Here is a 24,349-nt window from a genome sequence, read left to right on the forward strand (position 1 = left end):
TAGACATCCAGTTCTCCCAACACCATTTATTGAATAGGGAGTCTTTCCCCCAAGGTAAGTTCTTGTTTGGTTTATCAAAGATTAGGTGGTTGTAAGATGTTAGTTTCATTTCTTGGTGTTCAATTCGATTCCAAGTGTCTATGTCTCTGTTTTTGTGCCAGTACCATGCTGTCTTGAGCACTATGGCTTTGTAGTACAGACTAAAATCTGGTATGCTGACGCCCCCAGCTTTATTTTTGTTACTAAGAACTGCCTTAGCTATACGGGGTTTTTTCTGGTTCCATACAAAACGCAGAATCATTTTTTCCAAATCTTGAAAGTACGATGTAGGTACTTTGATAGGAATGGCATTGAATAGGTAGATAGCTTTGGGAAGTATAGACATTTTAACAATGTTGATTCTTCCCATCCATGAGCATGGTATGTTCTTCCATTTGTTAATATCCTCTGCTATTTCCTTTCTGAGGATTTCATAGTTTTCTTTATAGAGGTCCTTCACCTCCTTCGTTAGGTATATTCCTAGGTATTTCATTTTCTTTGAAACTATGGTGAAGGGAGTTGTGTCCTTAATTAGCTTCTCATCTTGACTGTTATTGGTGTATACAAAGGCTACTGACTTGTGGACATTGATTTTATATCCTGAAACATTACTGTATTTTCTGATGACTTCTAGGAGTCTTGTGGTTGACTCTTTGGGGTTCTCTAAGTATAAGATCATGTCTTCAGCAAAGAGGGAGAGTTTGACCTCCTCTGCTCCCATTTGGATTCCCTTTATTTCCTTGTCTTGCCTAATTGTATTGGCTAGAACTTCCAGCACTATGTTGAATAGTAAAGGTGACAGAGGACAACCTTGTCTGGTTCCAGTTCTAAGAGGAAAAGCTTTCAGTTTTACTCCATTCAGTAAAATATTGGCTGTGGGTTTGTCATAGATAGCTTCAATCAGTTTTAGAAATGTGCCACCTATGCCTATACTCTTCAGAGTTCTAATTAGAAAAGGATGCTGGATTTTATCAAATGCTTTTTCTGCATCTATTGAGAGGATCATGTGATCTTTATTTTTGCCTCTGTTAATATGGTGGATAACGTTTATAGACTTGCGTATGTTAAACCAGCCTTGCATCCCTGGGATGAAGCCTACTTGATCATGATGAATGACTTTTTTGATGATAAGCTGTAATCTATTGGCTAGGATTTTGTTGAGAATTTTTGCGTCTATGTTCATGAGTGAGATTGGTCTGAAATTCTCCTTTTTGTTTGGGTCTTTTCCTGGTTTTGGTATCAGGGTGATGTTTGCTTCATAGAATGTGTTGGGGAAGATTCCTTCTTCCTCAGTTTTTTGGAATAATTTCTGCAGTACAGGAATAAGCTCTTCCTTGAAGGTTTGATAGAATTCTGGAGTGAAGCCATCTGGACCAGGGCATTTTTCAGTTGGAAGCTTTTTTATTGTTTCTTTGATCTCAGTGCTTGAAATTGGTCTGTTCAGGAGCTCTATTTCTTCCTGGCTAAGTCTAGGGAGAGGGTGTGATTCCAAATATTGATCCATTTCCTTCACATTGTCAAATTTCTGGGCATAGAGTTTCTGGTAGTATTCAGAGATGATCTCTTGTATCTCTGTGGGATCAGTTGTTATTTCCCCTTTATCGTTTCTGATTGAGGTTATTAGAGATTTTACTTTTCTATTTCTAGTTAGTCTGGCTAATGGTTTATCTATTTTATTTATTTTTTCAAAAAACCAACTCCTTGTTTCATTAATTTTCTGAATGATTCTTTTGTTTTCAATTTCATTGATCTCTGATTTGATTTTGGATATTTCTTTTCTTCTACTGAGTTTAGGCTTAGATTGTTCTTCTTTTTCCAATTCCATAAGATCTCTTGTGAGATTGTTGATGTGCTCTCTTTCTGTTTTTCGAATGTAGGCATCTAAAGCGATGAATTTTCCTCTCAAAACTGCTTTTGCAGTATCCCACAGGTTTTGGTAGCTTGTGTCTTCATTGTTGTTATGCTCAAGGAAGTTAATGATTTCCTGTTTTATTTCTTCCTTCACCCATCTGTTATTCAACAGAAGATTGTTTAATTTCCATGCCTTTGGGTGGGCTTGAGCATTTTTGTTAGAGTTGAGTTCCACCTTTAGTGCCTTATGGTCTGAAAAGATACAAGGTAAAATTTCAATTCTTCTGATTCTGTTGATATTTGTTTTGTGTCCCAGGATATGATCAATTTTGGAGAATGTTCCATGGGGTGATGAGAAAAATGTATATTCTTTATCTTTGGGGTGGAGTGTTCTATATGCATCTATCAAGCATAGTTGTTCTAGGGTCTCATTTAAATCTCTTACATCTTTGTTTAATTTCTGTTTAGAGGATCTGTCCAGCTCTGTAAGAGGAGTGTTAAAGTCCCCTGTTATGATGGTATTATCAGATATCATATTGCTCAGACTGAGTAAGGTCTGCTTCAAGAATCTGGGAGCATTTAAATTGGGTGCATAAATATTTAGAATTGAAATGTCTTCTTGTTGTAGTTTTCCCTTGACCAATATAAAGTGACCATCTTTGTCTTTTTTGACTTTAGTTGCTTTAAATCCACATGTATCGGAAAATAAGATTGCAACTCCTCTTTTCTTCTGAATTCCGTTTGCCTGAAAAATTGTCTTCCAACCCTTGACTCGGAGCTTTAATTTGTCTTTTGAGGCCAGGTGTGTTTCTTGCAGACAGCAAATGGATGGCTTGTGTTTTTTAATCCAGTCAGCCAATCTATGTCTCTTCAGTGGGGAATTCAAGCCATTAACATTTATTGAGATAATTGATAAGTGTGGTAGTATTCTATTCGTCTTATTTGGTGAGAGTCCATTGCTTAATTTTATCTTTTGCATCAGTGTGGAGGTTAGGTTTTGTCCTTTGATTTCTGAGTTCTTACTTTGCTGCTGATCCATTGTGGTGGTCAGTGTGCAGAACAGGTTGAAGTATTTCCTGTAGAGCTGGTCTTGTTGTGGCGAATTTCCTCAATGTTTGTATATCCGTAAATGATTTGATTTCTCCGTCAATTCTGAAACTTAGCTTAGCAGGGTACAGAATTCTGGGCTGAAAATTGTTCTGTTTAAGTAGATTAAAGGTAGATGACCATTGTCTTCTTGCTTGGAAAGTTTCATTAGAGAAGTCTGCGGTAACTCTGATGGATTTGCCCCTGTAGGTCAACTGGCGCTTACTCCTGGCAGCTTGCAGAATCTTTTCTTTTGTCTTGACTTTGGACAGGTTCATCACAATGTGTCTTGGAGAAGCTCGGTTAGAGTTGAGGCGACCTGGGGTCCGATATCCCTCTGAAAGCAGTGTGTCAGACTCTTTGGTGATGTTTGGGAAATTTTCTTTTATAATATTCTCTAGTATGGCTTCCATTCCTCTGGGGCATTCTTCTTCCCCTTCTGGAATTCCTATAACTCGTATGTTGGAACGCTTCATAAAGTCCCATAATTCTGACAGTGAACGTTCTGCTTTCTCTCTCTTCTTTTCTGCCTCTTTTACTGTCTGAGTTATCTCAAGAACTTTGTCTTCTACCTCTGAAATTCTTTCTTCTGCATGGTCTAACCTGTTGCTGATACTTTCCATTGTATCTTTAAGTTCCCTAATTGACTGTTTCAGTTCCTTGAGCTCTGCTATATCCTTTTTATATTCTTCATATCGTTCATCTCTTATTTGATTCTGTTTTTGGATTTCCTTTTGGTTATTTTCCACTTTATTAGCAATTTCCTTCATTGTTTCCATCATTTCTTTCATTGTTTTCAACATGTGTATTCTAAATTCCCTTTCTGTCATTCCTAACATTTCTATACTGGTGGAATCATCTGCAGTAGCTACCTCATGGTCCCTTGGTGGGGTTGTTCTAGACTGGTTCTTCATGTTGCCTGGAGTTTTCTGCTGATTCTTCCTCATGAGTGGTTTCTTTTATCTGTTTCCTTGCCCTAATTTTCCTTTCACTTCCTCTTGCTCTTTAAGTTCTTGTGCCTGTGGACTAAGGGTTATAGGACCAGAAGGGTGAGAAGGTTGAAGAGCAAAAAAAGGGGATGAAAGAAAGGAGGACCGAGTGATAAGAAAAAAAGAAAGATAGAGAAAGGAGAGGGGGTGGGTATAAGGAATATTGACAAAAAGAAGAGAGGCACAGAAAGAGGGAGACAGGGCAATATAGGTGTACAGTAGGGTACTTTGACACAATCTTAAAAAACCCCACCTTCTGGGGGTGCCCAGTTGCGTGGTTCCCTTGAGGTCAGCAGCTCTTTGCTAACCTGATCAGACACAGTACCCCACCTCCACCAAGTAGAGAGGAAAGACAAAAATGCTATAAATCAAACCAAAAGAAGCAAACAGAAAACTTTATGGGGATAAAATTGGGTGAAAAACCAAATTATATCGGTAGAAACACTAGCAAAAATGAAGTTGAAGTTATTAAAAAAGGCAGCAATGGGAAATTATAATTAAACTAGGAAAATTGAGAAAGAAAAAGGGATCTGTGTGGAAAAGGTTGAAATTCAAAAAACAAAAGAACATCAGCAACGTCAAAATAAACAAACAAAAAAAACAACCAAACCAAAAAAAAAAGAAGAAAAAAATACACAACCAAAAACAAAGCAGTTTGTATATGTTATTGAATATTGTCTGGGCAACACGTGGTCTTCTGGGGTATGAGATGTTAGTCACAGTTCTGTTACGACTGGAGGCTGCTGATTTCTCAAACCCCAGCAGGTAGACACCCTAAATCTCTCTTCAGCCTACTTAAAAGGCACTTTGAACTTGTAAACTTGCTGAGCAGAAGCTTTCCCAGCTTTCTCGCTGGAATCGCTGCTGAAGTGGCTATGCACTTACTCAGTGTGCCAAAACCGATCTCACTCTGCCCCTGAGGGTTAGGGCTGCAAGGCAGCTCAGACCCCACCCTTAGGCTACTTGGTTGCTGGGTTACCAGCTCCCACCCGTTTCTAGCTCTGCGACCCTGAGGGCAGAGCTTGCCGGGGCAGATCACTGACAATGGATCCGTGTGACCCACCGCCAAACACTATCAGCTCTGTCTGGCTCAGCGGTTCAGACTGGGGCCCTAGACAACGGCCAAAGTTCTCCACACTCCCGCTCAGGCCTTCCCCAAGGCAGTTCAACTCAGTGCCAAGTCCAAGGACATCAAAACAGTTCACAGGTAAGGCCTTTCTGGTTTGCAGTCTCGCTGCTACTGAACTTACAGTTGTGGGCGGGTTTAGACGGATTTAACACACGCGACCACTTGCCGGCTTTCCACTGTTTTAGTCCTCCTCTTGGGGTCCAGAACTCTCTCGCTGACTCCCTGTATTTTCATAGGAGTGATGATAGGCAGTTCCCACCAGCCAGAGATGCCTGGAGTCCTATCTCCCCAGACTCACGGTGCCCAGATGCAAGGAAGCTGTTACTCGGCTGCCATCTTGCTCCCTTTTCTTCCATTCTTGAGATACTTTACTAAGAAGAATATGTTCCAGCTCCATCCATGTAAACATGAAGGAGGTAAATTCTCCATCTTTCTTTAAGGCTGCATAATATTCCATGGTGTACATATACCACAATTTATTAATCCATTCTTGGATCAATGGGCTCTTGGGCTTTTTCCATGACTTAGCAATTGTGAAGTGGGCTGCAATATCCCTGAGTTTCAAAGATGGAATTGAACCTAATTCTATCTTATTTTCAATTTTTCTCCTAAACCTGTTGGATAATGTCCTCAGGTTCACCCTTACGATGTGGGGTGGGTGGGAGAGGGAGGAACAAGGGTGTCCGGTCCTGGCCTCTTAACTTTTCTCTCTCTCCCACCTCTCAGAGTGCTCCACTTGCTGGATAGTGTACCTTGCATTTGCCTCATATCTTGAGTTCTCCCAATCTAGTAAAGCTCTAGAATGCCAGTTGCCTTTCTCTCTCCCTCTGGCTCACTCATGCTCTTGCTCTCTCTTGTTCTGTTGCTCAGGCTGCAGTACAGTGATGTGATTATAGCTCAATGCAGCCTTGAACACCTGCCATCCTCCCACCTCAGCTTCCTGAGTCACTGGGACTATAAGTGTGAGCCACTATGCTCAGCTCCTTCTCTTTCTTTTCACAATGGCTTCTTTGCAGTATAATTTGCATACTATAAAACTCACCCACTTTAAATGTATAGTTCAATCACTCTTTAGTAAATTTATAGAGTTCTATAATTATCACCCTATTTTCAGTTTTGGAAGATTTTCATTACCTCAGTGACATCGTTCATGCTCATGTATATTTTCCCATCTCCAGCTCCAGGTTACTACTAATCTGCTTTCAGTCTTTATGGAGTTGCCTATTCCAGACTTTTCATATCAATATAATCATATGATATGTGTCATTTTATGTCTGGTTCTTTTACTTAGTATACTGTTTTCTTTTCTTTTCTTTTTTTTACTGTTTCAGGTTAGTTGAGGGTACAAATAATTAGTTTTCAATGTTTGCATTTGTTAGGTAAAGTCCCTCTTATAACTGTGTCCTGCCCCCAAGAGGTGTGCCATACATCCTTACATTGTGCTCATTAAGTGGGATCACACCCATCCCCCTTCCTCCTCCCCTCTCCTCTCTCCCTGGTTCCCCTACCCTCCACCTTGAAGTGATCTGAGTTTTTCTCTTATGTGGGAGTGTATTGCTTAGATTGTCTACTGGCTTCATATTAGAATTGAGTACATTGCATTCTTGCTTCTCCATTCTTGTGATACTTTACTAAGAAGAATGTTAGTATACTGTTTTTAAGATTCATTCATATTGTATGTAATGTATCAGTACCTCATTCCTTTTTAAGACTGAATAATATTCCATTGAATGGATACATACCACATTTTGCTTATCCATTCATCCATTGGTGACCATTTGGTTTGCTTTCACCTTTTGGCTATTGTGAGTAGTGCTTCTTTGAACATCCACGTATAATTTTTTTGAATATCTACTTTTAATTCTTTTGGGTATATACTTAGAAATGGAATTGCTGGGTCATATGGTAATTCTATGTTTCACTTTTTGAGGAACTGCCAAACTGTTTTCTATAGTGACTGCACCATTTTACATTCCTAGCAGCAGAATATGAGGATTCCAATTTCTTCACATCCTCACCAACACCTGTTATAGCCAGTCTTTTTGATTATAGCCATTCTGTTGGGTGTAACAGGCTTGTCTCTTGCTATATAAAAAAAAATTTAGAAATCTCTGACACCAAGACTGCTATTTCTCTAAGGACTTAAAAAGCATTTAATTTGATGACAAAATCCCAGTAAGGACTACATTTTTTTTTCTATATGGTTTCTACCATTCCTTGGAGCGCTGAAACACACTGAGTTAATGCTGCTGTAATAGAGGGCATCCTAAGGCAATATGATTTAAGAAGAATCAGTTGAATGTTTTCAAAACTATCATTTGTCATATATTTGTTCTTGAATATAGATTGAGAAGAAAGGAAGCTAAAAACTGGATGTGACCCCTAAAACAATATGGGGACATAAATGAGAAAAGATGTCAATGATTATTTGACCAATGAGTGGTGGTGGGAGGTGATGCCAATTGCATCAAGGAAAAAGGATGACCATATGGAGGCAACAAAAATATGCCAAATATTTACAAATGGCCTAGAAGAATATTGAAAAGAGGGCCATTATCAAAGTCCTCTGAAAAAAAAAAAAGTGACAGAAAAGTAGGTTGGTGGGATTGCTACGAAGTAAGCACTAGAGCAATGTGTGTTGCATAATCACAGAAAAAGAAACAGACTTTTTTGATCCTGCCCAGATAGTAGCTAAAAATCACTTTCTCAAAATATAGACATTTGATGCAGACATAGGAGGGGTAAGTAAAGTCTTACTAGAACAGAGAGAAATTTAAATTAAGGCTACAGAAAGGATAAATAAAGGGAAGGCTTGCTGCCTTCTAAGATGGCAGGTTAGATAGTGATAGGACCTACTACAGAAGCCAAAGTTCTCCAGAAATGCAGCCCAAAAGATGGTCCAAAACCTTAGGTCTAAGCCACTATGTTTTGGGGTAAACAACATATCTAGGGAGACCAGCAGCATAGTACAGTGAAAGGAGATGGAACTTTTGATTCAAGCACAGGTTCAAGGCCTGGCTCTACCACCTGCTAGCTATATAACCTTAGTACTTTCTGAACTTCAGTATCCTTACCTGTAAAATGGGGATAATAATATTTACCCCATAGTGTCATTGGATGATTAAACTATATAACATCTGTAAAGCATGCAACACATTCAATATATGATGCATATTGTTATTATTATTGGTTGTAACAATAATTATTTTAGAAGGAAGAAACTAGGTTCCACTGGCATTACTGAATTTGCATTTCATCAAGTAAGTAACTAAGTTATACCCAAGACAGGCAAGACCAGGAGTGCTTCTCATCCAGAAAACTTTCAGACTTGGACCTGACATATTACAGAATATGCTCACAGGAAGCAGTATAAAGGATATGCATTATGGGTGAACTACAAAAAAATTACATCTGGGCTTGGTGCCTGTGGCTCAAGTGGCTAAGGCGCCAGCCACATATACCTGAGCTGGCGGGTTCGAATCCAGCCCGGGCCCACCAAACAACAATGACGGCTGCAACCAAAAAATAGCCGAGCATTGTGGTGGGCACCTGTAGTCCCAGTTAGTTGGGAGGCGGAGGCAGGAGAACCACTTGAGCCCAGGAGTTGGAGGTTGCTGTGAGCTGTGACATAGCTTGAGGCTCTGTCTCAAAAAAAAAAAAAAAATTACCTTTGATTTCCAGAAAATCATGACTTTCTCTCTGAGACGTGGAGAATTATATAAAAGGTATCCTGCAATTGCATGTGGGCACGTGGGAGTGTCCTAGTTGACACCATGTTCAGCATCTCCATAGCCACATTGACCAAGACCATCTTCAGCATCTCCATAGCACCACTGACCTCCTAATTGTTTCTCAAACGTCCTAAGCCTGTTTCCTCCTCAGGGCATGTTTATCCAGAACTCTTTTTTGAGACAGCATGTGACTCCCTTCCTTACCTCAAATCTCACCATCTCAGTGATGTTTTCCCTGACTACCCCATTTAAAGAAGCCCCTTGCACTCCTTACCCCCTTCTCTTTCTTGTTTGTGTTATTCCCTTCACGTCACCTTTCCCCATCTATTAATGACATATTATACCCAAGACAGGCAAGACCAGGAGTGCACCTTATCCAGAAGACAACTTTAAGACTTATATATAATGACATATAACATACTGTCTAATGTCAGCTCAGCAAGGGCAGGGTTTTTACTTTTACTGGGCAGTGCTGTGTCCTTAGTGTTCCAAACAGTGTCTGGCACAGTGTCTGTGCTCAAGAACATTTCTGAAAAGAACAAATGATTTAATTGCACATCAGTGGAGTCACATGCCCAGGGTCAATCATTAAAAAATTTAGAATAAAGTGGAGAAGAGAAATGAATATGAAACAAGAAGTGAGGCAAAGCCTCCCACAGAGCTCCTTCTCTATGTGTTGCCCATAGACTCACTGATAAAGTCTGCAGATCCTTGGCAATCTCAAGCGGAACAGTTGATTTCCAGTTACTTGAGGTCCGGTCAGGAAGTCTGGTCCAGGTGTTGAGGTCACTGTTACTTTGGTTTACTTGCAAAGTAAAAGGAGCAGATCAGCAGCCCAAACAATACAAATGAGATAAAGACAGCAGCATTGACTTGGCTGCCCACAGCCTTGTTTGCATCTCCAAGGCATGCCCTAAGTTCTTTAGACTTGACATCCCACACAGAAGAAATATCTACCATGTCTGAGAGTTGAGAACTTTGAGTTTGCTATATTTTCAACACCCCTACCCCCCACCTGGCCTCATATCAAGCACCCAGAGACAACTTGCACTACTATAAAAGACAATACTTTTCCTGTCCAGGAAGTCATATTACCCAAGCCCAATTTGTGTGCTGGGGCCTTAATGTTTTAGCTGTGCCGGCCCTGAGGCAATCTCTGCTCTTTTGTGCCTGAATTATAGGATCCAGAAGTTTTCCATTTTGGTACTCACTGAGACCTCTCTAACCATGTCTGGCCATGGTTGACCACACCAGTCACAGGTGCTATGTAATATTGTGCTGGCAGAGTGACAGAAAAAAGGCAGAATGGTATAAAAGTTGAAAAAAAAAAAAAAGAAAGGCAGAATGGTTTCACAATATATAAAGAATAGGTTTAAGAAGCAGGAGGCAAACTTGATGAAATAAAGCATCAAACTATCAATATGGTGGCTTGAGTGAGAAGTGTCAGGACGTGAGATGAAAGGGTGGAAGAAGATCTGATCAGAGTTTTTGACTATTTTTTGCAGAGAAAGACGATGCTAAAAAAAAATTGGTTCATGGAAATCAAGACATCAGGAAAGGAATGCACCATCTGGAGGTTTAGGGAATGTGTTATCAGGAATTTATAGGATTGATTAAGAAAGTTCTACTGCCAGTTCCCTATTCATTGTATGGTGTTAGGCCTGCCAGTGGGGACCCCTGGCATGACCCTCAGGAATAGTCAGAAGGCAGGTCGTCATAAGAGAAAGGAAGGCTGGACGTGATTAACACAAAATTATTGGATGTTTTCAGGTTTTAGTGCTTTGAGTTTAAGGAAGTGAAAGATAGTTAATAAGTTTAGCTTCCAATCTACCACCAGTCCATATAGCAGCATGGGTTCACAAGGGTCACACAAGATCCCTTTTCCACCAACGTTATGAGAGAAAAAAAATAAAGGGCAAGTCAATAGCCATAATAAGAGTTTAGATAGTCCTGTTAAAACGGAGTGAAAGTATAAGGCTCAAAGATTTTAAAAAATCATAATTTGAGCAACGAAGAAAGGCAAGCACTTGAATGGGTGACTCCCATCCTTGAAAAATGACAGATGAACCAGTCAGAAGGTAAGTGGAAGAATACTGGAGATTAATGATCTAATGAGGAATTTTAAAGCATTGCCTATTGGCTTATTATTGAGTTTTTTGTTGGGAAATGTAGAAATATAAATCTGTATAATAAAGGAAAAGACAGCTTGTTCTTTAGTCAAAGTTCTAAGCAGTGAACTAGGAACCACAGAAATGTTTTTTTATTTTTTATTTTTGTAGAGACAGAGTCTCACTTTGCTGTCCTCGGTAGAGTGCCGTGGCATCACATGGCTCACAGCAACCTCCAGCTCTTGGGCTTACCTGATTCTCTTGCCTCAGCCTCCCGAGCAGCTGGGACTAAAGGCGCCTGCCAGAACGCCCGGTTATTTTTTTGTTGCAGTTTGGCAGGGGATGGGTTTGAACCCGCCACCCTCAGTATATGGGGCCGGTGCCCTACTCATTGAGCCCAGGCGCCGCCCCACAGGAATGGTTTTAAGCCCCTGATTCCAGGGAAAGCAGTGTCAAAGTTGGGAGGTGAAGCTGGTTAGATTAACATTAGCCTTGATTTCCTCCCTATTTTCCTATGAGTTAGTGCTGTTGAAAGAGACATGAAGGGGCAGTGGAATCATGACACCTACACAGGGAAGATCCGGTCCATTGGGTTTATTTGGTATGCAGAAATCATGTCCAAATCAGTCAGATGGCATGTACTGAAGTGCAGAGAAAGTTGTTAATCCGTAATCCAAACTCATGAAATTAATTTTTAGAAACAATGTTGTTTTCAACAACAATAGTATGGTGTTGGGAAAGAACGGTGGCCTGGGAATCCCAGCCAGTTCTATTCTAAAGTGTGTTAGTGCCATGCACAGCCCAAAACTGACCTGATGCCCCCTCCTAAGCCTAAATAGAGAAAAATCTGCATCCTCACAGAATCCAGAGATGGGAGCCATCCAAATAACAAAGACCTTGCATGATTCCTGTACTTATATCCAACTTGTTGCCTAGTGGAGTTATATCGGTGAAGCGTCCCCTGTCCCACTTTATTAGGAATCTTACAGTATTTATTCCCCCCCTCCCCCCGCCTTTCACTTGTATTTTCAATTTCCCCTAAGCTGCTGGCTCATTCCCATTGCCATTTAAATACACTCCAGTTTCTCTTCTCTCAATAAATCCTGCCAGGATCCCACATGCCCCTTCTATATCACTGGAATGTTCAGCATGGGAGAAAGATGATACAGATAGAAGATAAATATAAGATAAATGAGATTAAGTAAATGAGATTAACCTGGTAGTCCTAAAGCTGAATGTGAGAATGAAAAGTTCCTACTGAATATCTGAAGAACTGATAGAAGGGAAGATTTCCTGTTCCTTCATTATAGTTCCAAACTCCAAGCAGTGACCAAAGAACCACCTATATGGTTTTAAATCAATGAAAGCAGTGTCCGAGTTGGAAGGTGTAACTAGTTAGCATTACCCTTAGTTTTATCTGTATTTCCCCATGTTTCTTTTGTGGGTAAAGGTATGTTTTCTTTGCTGTATGATTAAGAATGTGTGGTTCATGGAAATAAGTAATGACACACATTTTCCCATAAGATAGACACCTTCACTGAGCAGTTTTATGCTTTGTTCTGTATTAATATTTGTACAATAAAAGGCCTGGAGTAGTTCCCAAAGGGTCAATATGTTAGTCTGTGTCAAATGAGATAGCTGAATAAACTTAACTGGAGTAATCCAAAAAAATTTAATTTGATCACACCTATGGTGCATATTGCAAGGGTACATATCGGATCTATTAAGTATAGCGTATAGATGTCTTATCACAATAATTAAGTAAAGGAGGCGAGGGATATATTAACAAGTACAATGTAAGCATTCCAAGTTGTATATGAAATCAGCACATTGTACCCCATAAATGCATTAATGTATACATGATCTACCTCTTTATGATTTAATTAAAAAAAAGTCAATTTGATGGCCTCATGAGGGCATGTCCTGATTGTGGAGAATAACAGGTGTACTTTGTTATTAACTATTAATAACTGCAAATCCACACTTCTACCTAGAAGTCAAAAGCCTATGTCCAGATATGTAAGCTTTGGAAGTATATCCCAGTTAGGTCTTTGATTTAATAATGATCATTCTAAATTATTATGTCATGCTCTCTCCATCCTCAACTAAATTGCAGGCATAGTCTTCATAACTAGCCATATTTGAAAATCTTGGTGCAGAGCAGATGACCTGTTTTCCTGTTGATGAAAGATCAGGTGCAACACAGGTCAGGTTTGACCCCAGAAAATACATGAAACTGCGGCTTTTGTTTTTCTCCATTTGCCTCTGAAAAGTTGTATGAAATACTTATGACAAGCTGAATATAGTATCATCTGTGTTATAATGTAATTTCATAATAGGGAAGAAGCTTATACATTGACAATTCTGTTCTGTCACAGGATAGAATTTTGTATGTGGAAAAGAGAATCAGAAAAAAATACTAAAGTTATGTGATTGAATCCACCACATTGCATATTATATAAAAATATGGAATAGACTTGATTAATCAAGAATGAACCAAAATCTTGAAAAATGAACTCAGAGACTTGAAACTCATAGTTTGTAAAGGCCCCAAAAGAAATAATTTTTATTGTTTCTTGTGCAGTTATTAAGAGTTTTACTACATAATTTTTACTTTAGTATTGAGCAGCCATTGTTCTGGGAAGAAACTGAGTTCTCAATACTTTTGTTTCTTCAAGGAGAGAATAAAACAATAAAATTTGTGCCATATTGGTTTCTTGTTATGATAAAAGCTATTCAGACAGTCTTTTTGTGTTCATTATTTTCCATCTTTTTCTTCAGGCCTCTTTGTTCATATGTTAGTAACTGCCTTAGTCAGACTTGATGAGATTGGCCAGGTCAGCGAGGGCTGGAACAGATCAACCACAGGAAGCTGATTTAGAAAGGTAGAATCAACATCAGGAAGATGAGGCACTAGATCACAGGATCTCAGCCATAGGCACTAAGGTTAATATAGAACACCTCCATCTCTAAGACTGTAATTTTGGATTGGGAGTCATGGTAAGCTCTAGTTCTGTAGGAACTGTATCAAGCAGAAACTGGACATACAAGAAAGAATATTTGGAGGAATTAAAGTGCAACTCAGTGGCTTTGCCAATAATAACCACATCAGAACACTATTATCAGAACAAAGTACAGAAATAGAGAAGGACCATCAAACAGACTGACTTATATAGAGAATGGATAATAGGTAAAGTTTCTTATATTGTTTGCAGTGTGATTTTTTACCAGAACTTGGAACAAGGCTAATCCTATCAGGAGAATTACATTGCCCTGATTATAGTGTTGGAGGCTTGCTAGGCAGAATTAATCAGATCATCACTCACTGAATAAAATATCATCTGTTTAAGGTTAGTACAGGGGATGCGAACTACGGTCTACTGCCTCTTTTTGTATGGCTAATGAGCTAAGAATGATTTGTACACATTTAAATTGTTTTTAAAAAATCAATTGAATAATAATATTTCATGACACATAACAATTTTATAGAATTCAAGTTTTAGGACCCATAAATAAGGACTCATTGGAAGAGAGCCATGGTTATTTGTTTACTTAGTGACTGCTTTCATGCTACAATGGCAGAGGGTGAGTACTCATGACTGCTACTGATACCGGATTTTTCTTCTCCTGGTCAAGTTCTTGGTCTCGGGAATCGAAGAATGAATTCACAGACAACAGGTAAGCAGACGTTATAGAGCAAAAGTTTATTAGGAGGTAGGAAAGTTTCCAACACAATCTAAGTCGTCTGGAGCACTTTGCGGCTGCAGCTCATTAGGGTTGGGCTTTTATATCTTGTCTGCCTCCCCAAACCTGCTGGTGAACACTGGTTCGGTCCTTTAAACCTACCTGGTTGACAATGATTGGTCTCTTTAAATATTAACTGACTGGCCTCTGTTGATTGGCCCTTTATTTGTGCTGGCACACTTTTTCCACCCAATCACCAGGAGAAGTCCCTCCCCTGGCATTGGTCAGTCTAGCAACAGCCGGTAACCAATGTCTGCACAGGTCGCTCTAAAGCAGTCCCTCCCGCTTCTTCTGCATGCCTGTCTCCTATTCCCAGCTTGAAGCCTTCTAACTAACTACTGTCAACACTGTATGGCCTGAAAAGCCTCAAGTATTTCCTATCTGGACCCTTACAGAAAAAGTTTGCCAACCTGGGTTTAGTTTATAAAGGCCACCGATACACAGAAATCTCATAGCACAATATTTAGGCTTTGATCATATTTAATTCTTTAAGGAGTTGCACACAACTCAGGTAGAAGTAAAAATCATAGCAATTGATGTGTGTGATGTTTTTGTGACTATTTAAGCATTGGCGAAAAGTATATGAGGTGGCTTTCCTGCTTTGATAGAGGCTAGGAACATTCTACCTCCTACATCTAGTGAACCAAATCCTGCCTAAAACCAGCAGGACATTAGGCACTCCCTCTTGACAGTGGGTGTGGTAGAATACACATAGCTGCCTGACGTCCTCTTTGTCTGGTGTGTGCTCACTGAACTGCTTGTCTTCTCTGACCTGCCTCCCTCCATCCCTGTGTTGGGCTACTTCTGTAATTGATTTTTGCCTTGGCTTTCTGATTAGGATTATAATTCCCACCGTGAAGCTAGAACTTACCTTGAGTTCCAGCCAGGTTCTCTAATCCTTCCTACTCTCATTGCTCCTAGAATCTGAATCCTCCTCTGTGTATCCTCTTTTAGCTAGTGTCCTGCTTTCATCCATAGGACCATCTGGGGCCAATTCTTGCCAGCAACTGTTTAGTCCTATTGCTTTTCCTTACCCCAATCCCAGGACCTGATCATCCTTTGAATAAAGTCCAAGTTTGCCTCATCCTTAGAACTCTGATTGACATGCCAAACACAGTCTTGAAGGTGTAATTCCTATAAACTAAATTAATCGGCAAAATTTCATCCCAGCGGTGGTGCCCGTAGCTCAGTGGTTATGGTGCCGGCCACATACACCAAAGGCTGGTGGGTTCAAACCCAGCCTGAACCAGCTAAACAACAACAAGTGCAACAAAAAAATAGCCAGGCATCATGGCAGGCGCCTGTAATCCTAGCTACTTGGGAGGCTGAGGCAAGAGAATGGCTTAAGCCTAAGCATTTGAGGTTGCTGTGAGCTGTGACAGCACAGCACTCTACCAAGGGCGACATAGTGAGACTCTGTCTCAAGAAACCAAACATTTCATCTCAGCCTTTTCCAACATGTTTTGCTACCTTTTTCCTCTTCTTCCTTCTGCTGAGGTCCTGGCATACATCATGGTCCAGTAGACATTAATAATAACAGCCAGCATATCATAGACAGGAATCTGACAAGTTACAGATGAGAAGAACAATTTAGAGGTCCACATGGGGGGGACAGGAATACACATATCAATTCACTCTAATAACTAAGGAATAAGCAGCTCCATAATCTCTAAGAGGTGCTTTGGAAATAAAAGTTAAATATAGTTAACTGTTAGGTAGTGCCCGTAGCTCAGTGGGTAGGGCACCAGCCACATACACCAAGGATGGTGGATTTGAACTCGGCCCAGGCCAGCTAAAACAACAATGACAACTGCAAAAAAAAAAGTCAGGCGTTGTGGCAGGCGCCTGTAGTCCCAGCTACTTGGGAGGCTGAGGCAAGAGAATCACTTAAGTCCAAGAGTTGAAGTTGCTGTGAGCAACATATATATATATATATATATACACTATATATATATACACATATAACTATATATATAGTTAACTGTCTTCAATGAGTCAATTCTGAATTTACATATTTTTGGCCGATTATAAAAAAAGCCAAAGAAACAAAAAGGAAGAGAAATCAAAATGACTATAATAAGTCTGTCCAGAAAAGGAAAAGGAGAAAGAGGAGGAAACCCATAATTTGAGGCCATATGCAAATAGAATTAGTTTTGCTAGCTGTCCTGTGGCCTACCTCTCCAATTCCCTTTTTCAGTTCTGCATGTTGTCTCGTGGACTTGTGACTACTTTAATGCCTAAATATTTACAAATAAAATCAACAAATTAAAATCTGAAATTATACTTGCTCAGTTACATTCTGATTTAATGACCAGAACAGCACAGGTAGTGACCAATCAGGAAGGATTCTAGCTTATCATTCAACCTGTCTCTATCTTCAGAGATAAAATGAAAAAAAGAACTGAGCACTTATGGCAAGTTCCCAAGAGTATCAGGCAAAAATCACAGGAGAGCGGTGGTGGAGGTGGGGTGGGAGTGGGGATTTGTGTAGAGTCCACCACCTCTGGCTAAGTATTCAGATTTGTTTCCCTGTAGGGGCACTGCCTATCTCTTGTGTGTGACTGCTGAAGCAGATCACAGTGTAGCAGGTCCAATCAGTTAAGCAATCTTAACAATCGGTGCTTTTTCCTTCTGAGTTCATTCTGCTGTGAACAGTCACTAGATCTCTATGAAGATGACTGAATCAATTTGATCAATCATGCCTCAAGGTTCAATGTAGCTGCCATACATAGAATTTTTTTGTATTTATTATAACATTTCATGCCTTTTGAAATCACTTCTTAATATATGAAGACCTTAATAACTCTTGACTGGCTAGCATGAAATAAATGCACAATGTCTAACACATAGTAGGCACAATAAGTATTTGTTGACTAGCATGTAGTGACTAACTGTACAAGTTGTTTTAGAATAATACAGACATTATTTTGGAAGTGGAGCATGCCTTAGATTAGATCAGTAATTCTTAACAGGGAATGATTTTGCTAGTCACTCTCAGGGGGCATTTGGCAATGTCTGGAGACATTTTTGGTTGTCAAAACTGAGAATGAGAATGCTTCTGGCATCTGTTCGGTAGAGGAGAGGGATGCTGCTGAACATCTAAAATGCACAGGACACCCCCTTAAAAAGAATTATCCAGTCCAAAATGTCAAGTGTCTGAGAAACCCCAGAGTAGGCAGATAAAAGATATGCAGCAGTTTGGCTTTTTACAAGTACATGAGGAAGGGTGAATAGGCAGAGCTTATTATGGACAGTGAAACTACTCTGTATGATAATATGATGGTGCGTATATGTCATTACACATTTGGCAAAACCCATAGAACACACAGCATCAAGAGTAAACGCTAACGTGTGGTGTGAACTCTGGGACGTAAAGATGAGTCAGTATAGGCTTGTTGATTATAGCAATTGTACCACTCTTGGTCCATATGTTCATAATGGGGGAGGCTGAGTCTGGTGGGGCTCAAGAGGCATGAGGTATATGGGAACTCTTTGTACTTTCTGTTCAATTTTGCCATGAACATAAGTCTTGTCTAAATAAAAAGCTTTTTTCTTTCTTTAAAGGAGATGTAATAGCTCAAAATAGAATTTTGGTTTTCAAAATTTAGATTGTCTCTATTCTAAAATATTTTGGAGGAAACCAAAGACTTATACTGAAAGATTTACTTTATGCTTCAAAGTGACATATGTTGGGCTGGGCACAGTGGGTCATGCCTGTAATCCTAGCACTCTGGGAGGCTGAGGCAGATGGATTGCTTGAGCTCAGCCTGAGCAAGAGCAAGACCCCGTCTCTAAAAATAGTCAGCTGTTGTAGTAGGTGCCTGTAGTCCCAGCTACTTGGGAGGCTGAGGCAGGAGAATCACTTAAGCCAAAGAGTTTGAGGTTGCTGGGAGCTATAATGCCATGGCACTCTGCTGAGGGTGATAAAGTGAGACTCTGTCTCAAAAAAATAAAAAATAAATAAAAAATTTAAAAAACCAAAAATGTGTTGCCATGCAACATATTTTCTATTGTTTTTCTTTTCTTATACTTTTTAAAAGAGAAATTATTTTCACTGACCACCTTAATTAGAACCAATTTCAAACTGTTACTTATGGTAGTCTCAAATGTAGGATTGTCCCTACTCAGGGCCTGATCCCATGATAGGTTTCTAAGCAGGTTTAGGAGACTTTACTTTAATTTTCCTTCCTTACTACTAGCAAGGGAGAGGTAGAAAAAAGCCTCCAGTAGACAGCTTTTTACAATGTTACGTGAGAGCAATTGTAAATTTTCTTATATCCAGGAGCAGATTCAAAAAATTTTTGTTATGCAGGAAGAGGAAAAAAATGAGTGCTAATAAAAGATAATTCATTCTGTAGCCTCTTAGATTTACTGGGAAGGATAGTCAGTACTATCTACCATAGCCAAAATTCCATTCACCAAGTAAAGAGTAGCATGATCTACAAAAGTTGTTTCCAATAGACCAGTAATAGCCTCAAGGATATGAAATATCTCCCTGTTTTCAGCACACACTTCTTGAATGATAACACCTTTTAGAATTTGCTTGTATTTTCCTTATTTTTTCTTTTTCCAGCCTTCTGTAATTAAATGTCAAGCACTGTAATAACAAAGTGTCAAGATTATAAACTCATGAAAATGCAGGAAATATGCCAAACTCTAAGAGTAGCAGTCCGTGTCCCAAGCTGAATTGTCTAACCTATAAAAATGATTAATTAATTCAAGAATCAACATTATTTAGTACATAGCATTTAGAATTTTGTGCTATTTTCAAGCCTCATTATGACTTTTATGAAAAGATAAGGTTTTTAGCTTTTCATTTTGCCTAGTTCAAATACCTAATGTAATATTTCATTTTTAGGTATTTTTTCAGTACCTAGAAACATAGTCTATTATCACAGATATAGTTTATGAATAACTAAAGCTACGTAGTTTCTTTGCTGAGCTCCTTATGGCCAAGAGCCATGTTTTGTTTTGTTTTTTCTTTTTGAACACAGAGCCTCAAGCTGTCACCCTGGGTAGAGTGCCATGGCATTACAGCTCACAGCAAACTCCAACTCCTGGGCTCAAGCGATTCTCCTGCCTCTGCATTCCAAGTAGCTGGGATTACAGGCACCTGTCACAATGCTGGGCTATTTTTTTTTTTTTTTTTTTTTGGTTGCAGCCATCATTGTTGTTTGGCGGGCCTGGGCTGGATTCGAACCTGCCACCTCAGGTGTATGTGGCTGGTGCCTTAGCCCCTGAGCCACAGGCGCCGAGCCAAGAGCCATGTTTTATTCATCTAATATCATGATGCCTACCTAGTGTACTTCCTAGCACCACAGGAGATGATCGATGAATATTTACTGAATTTTATTGACTAAATGAACATTAGGTGCTTCTAATTTTTCACATGTGAAAAATCAGATTTCAGGTAATTATACTCAATTAAACTCCATTCTTTTCTTCGTTTAAATTTCATGTTTAGTTTATATTAAGTTTGAGGTTGCTATGAGCTAAGCTGATCCCAGGGCACTCTAGTTTGGGGCAACAGAATGAGACTGAAAAACACAAAAACATACAATTCAAATTTTTTAGTACATTCGCAGAGTTTTGCAACCATTGCCACAATCAAATTTTGAATATTTTCATCACCCCCAAAAGAAAATACATACCCATTAGCAGGTACTCTTCATGCCTGTCCCACACACACATACTCAAAGGCCCTAACAAACACTAATCTGCTTTCTGTCTCTGTAGATTTGCCTATTCTGGACATTTCATATAAATGAGATCATAAAATAAGTGGCTTTTTGTGTTTGGGTATTTTACTTAACATAGTACTTTCAAATATCACCCATGCTGTAGATGTATTAGTACTTCATTCCTTTCAGTGATAAATAACACCTCATTGCATGGATATGCCACATTTTATTTATCCAATCCTCCATTGATGGATATTAAACTTGTTTCCACTTTTTTTACTACTATGAAAAATGTAGTATGTACATCTATGTCCAAGTTTCTGTGTGGACATTGTTTCTGATTGTATTTTTTTTTTTAACTAGAGGGCTTTATTGAGTTCAAGGAACGTTTCTAATCAAATACTCTTGTAATTAGCTATTGGTGAGCCATAAGAAAATAGTGACCAGAGTGACCCAGTAAAGCAATGGCTAGTGACTGGTGAGAGTTAAAGGCTTTCAGGGGAACTTTGATCATAGGATAGATAGCATTCTTTGGCAGCTAGAAAGGGAAAACAGACACTAAAGAAAGAATGAAACTCATTAATATAAAAATATAGAAACGAGTGACAGCAAGAAGCAAAACAGACCTCCACATAATGTCTGATCTCGTGTTCCTTCTGGCATGGTCAATAGCATCATTTATTACAGTGGGTTTAAAACGGTGGTTGACAAATCAAAATGCAACCAAATTAACAAGTTTATTGTGTTAGAAAAATATCAAAATGTTTAAGGGGAAACTGATTCCTTAGAACAAGAAATGAACCTAAATTTAAGAAATAAGAGAAGAGGAGAAATGGTGTTATCTTTTCTCCTCTCAGCATGTCCCAAACATACAGTGTGCAACTCACACTAAGTCTAAACTACACTGTGCCACTTCTTCAATTCTGCCCTTCAATTCTTCATCATGCAACATGCAGAGCTTATACATACTTCTCTGGGTCAGACTATGCCTAGTTATTTAATTTTGCAAACAGCCCTTTAAATGCTTGAATAGACTGAATCTATAATGAAGGCAAAATATCATCCGTAAAGATTTTAGTCACAGAATGATTATAATCACTGGGAACATAGGCTTTATCATTTTCCTTATAATAAAAAAAGGTAGTGAATTTGATTTATCAGTCTTGTTCAACCACATAGCATAAATAGTTACAAAATCAACTTTATTTATTTATTTTGCAGTTTTTGGCTGGGGCCAGATTTGAACCCTCCACCTCTGGTATATGGGGCTGGCACTTTACTCATCTGAGCCACAGGCACCGCCCACAAAATCAACCATTTTTAATTCACTCATTCTCCCATCTGCCTTAATCTGCTGTGCACATTAGACAGTTGGCTAGATTAACTGCAAAGAAACCAATTTAGTTGCAAAAAAATCACATTGATTTTGAAATATCTCTATTTTTAATAATACTGGCCATCCTTAGGTAATATCCCAGACATGGTTATACAGTTCTTTTATAGGCAGAAGTAGGCCATGGGTATCTTTCATCAATTTATGAGAAATTAGTAATGAGGAAGAAAATAGCTCTGTTGATTTATAAATGTAATGATCAGCAGCACAATACCAAAGGAGATTAAGACATGACCTTTGCCCCAAAGAGTCAATACTCTTGCTCAGAAAAGCAAAACATATGTATGAAAGAATCTGAGAATACCATAATATATTACACAATCTCTACCAAAGGAATTCAGACACAGAAGAGATAAACATGGACAAAAATAGTTAAAGGTGACATCATGCATGAATAAAGTAAGACTTAATCTGGTCCTGAAGTTTGGGGAGGATTTGATCAGGATAAGGGAAGAGTACTTCTGGCATGGGCAATAGTGTGGACAAAGGCTGACCTGAAAGATTTGACATAATGTGGAGTGGAGGACACATGCTTAGACACAGACGAGAGTAGGGGTGTATACACTGGACAGGGCAGATTATGGTGAATGTCGGAAGTTGGGCAGACATTCAGAAGCTATTCCAGCCAAAGCTAGGAGTGTCTCACAAGAGCTGGGTGTGACCAGCTACATTTTATTCAAAGAGAGCTGCCCGAGTGACTATTAAATAGTAGAGACCAAAAGTAGGGCTATAGAGAAGAGGGTGGGTAAGGAGCTTGCAGAAGTGGCCTAGTCAATTTGAAGACTTATTGTTGGGGCTGGCCTGGTGACTCACACCTGTAATCCTAGCACTCTGGGAGGCTGAGGCAGGTGGATCACTTGAGCTCAGGAGTTCTGTTTTTTTTTTTTTTTTGTGGTTTTTTTTTTTGTTTTTTTTTTTTTGTCCGGGGCTGGGTTTGAACCTGCCACCTCCAGCATATGGGACCGGCGCCCTACTCCTTGAGCCACAGGTGCCGCCCTGTTTTTTAGAGACAGTCTCACTTTGTCGCCCCTAGGTTGAGTGTCATGGCATCACACCTCATAGGAACCTCTAGGTCTTGGGCTTAGGCCATTCTCTTGCCTCAACCTCCTGAGTAGCTGGGACTACAGGCACCCGCCACAATGCCCGGCCATTTTTTTGCTGCAGTTTAGCCTGGGCTGGGTTTGAACCTGCCATCCTCAGTATATGGGAGCCAGTGCCCTACTCACTGAGCCACAGGTGCCGCCCATGAGCTCAGGAGTTCAAGACCAGCCCAGGCAAGATCGAAACCCCATCTCTACTAAAAAAAAAAAAAAAAGTAGCTGGGCTTTGTGCTGGGGCCACCTGTAGTCCCAGCTACTTGGGAAGATGAGGCAAGAAGAGGTAAGAGGATTGACTGAGCCAGGAGTTTGAGGTTGCTGTGAGCTATTATGCTATGACACTTAACCCCAGGGAGATAGAGTGAGACATCTCTGTTTCAACACCAACAACAAAAAAGACTCATTTTCAAATGCCTCCTATGTGCATTCCAGACACTTGTTTGGATGCTTCAGGGATTATAAAGATGAATAAGTTAAGAGTCCCTGACCTCATGGAGTTTAAGTCTAGACATGATACCAGAAAAAAAATAATAGATATTTTAAGTAGAAAGTTCAAACAAGGTACCAAAGAGGCACAGAATGAGCATTAATTCTACCTAGGTAACAGAATAAATGACATTTTAACTCAATATTAAAAATATTAGGCTTTTAACAGTGATATGGGAGTGAGTTTGCTCATGGTAGGGGAACCAACAGGGGCAAGGGAATGAGGCAGGATGTGTTTTGGAAAAGGCAAGGAGTTCAGCAAGTCAGAAAAGTAGGATGCATGGAAGAACAGAGGGAAGGAACAAAGTCAGAAAGGGGATTTTGAACTTTGCAGATGATTTGTAGCCACTGTATGTTCCTGAGGGGAGAATGAATTGGTTTTCTCTCATGTTTATTGAACCTACTGTGTGAAAAAGCCCTTGGCCATGAAAGGAGTGTGTACAGATGAGAAGTTCAGCAGCAGTCTACAAAACAGATCTGAAGGTGGATGATACTGAGATCAGGCAGGTCAATGAGGAAGACATCTATTATGGTAACCGAAGAGTGAAAAGATGAGGACAAGTTAACGGAAGGGTGAAAAATGAGAAAGGAATCCATAGATGGGATTATTTCAAAGGAAAATGTGTTACATTTGGTGGCTAATTGCACACAGTGTATAAAGTAGTTAGGGGAGCTTGACATGCCTGATGTAGGAAGTCCCAATTTGGGTTACAATCTGGCAAATATAGAAGTTATGTTGCAAGAATAAACTGAATGAGGATGCTTGAGTGCCATAATTTTTATCTAAAGTTCGTGTGAGATATCAGGTGACCAGGATTACATAGCATTGCTCAGACCTGGATCTGGAGATATTAGAAACCATGAGATGAAATGAAATTCTAGAGAATGGAGGAAGGAAGGAAACAAACATTTTTTAATGTCTTAATGATGGTTTCCTTCTAGACCAGTGGTTCTCAACCTTCCTAATGCCACAACCCTTTAATACAGTTCCTGTGGGTGGTGATGCACAGGTTGA

Source organism: Nycticebus coucang, chromosome X, assembly GCF_027406575.1.
Source record: "Nycticebus coucang isolate mNycCou1 chromosome X, mNycCou1.pri, whole genome shotgun sequence".
NCBI lineage: Eukaryota > Metazoa > Chordata > Mammalia > Primates > Lorisidae > Nycticebus > Nycticebus coucang.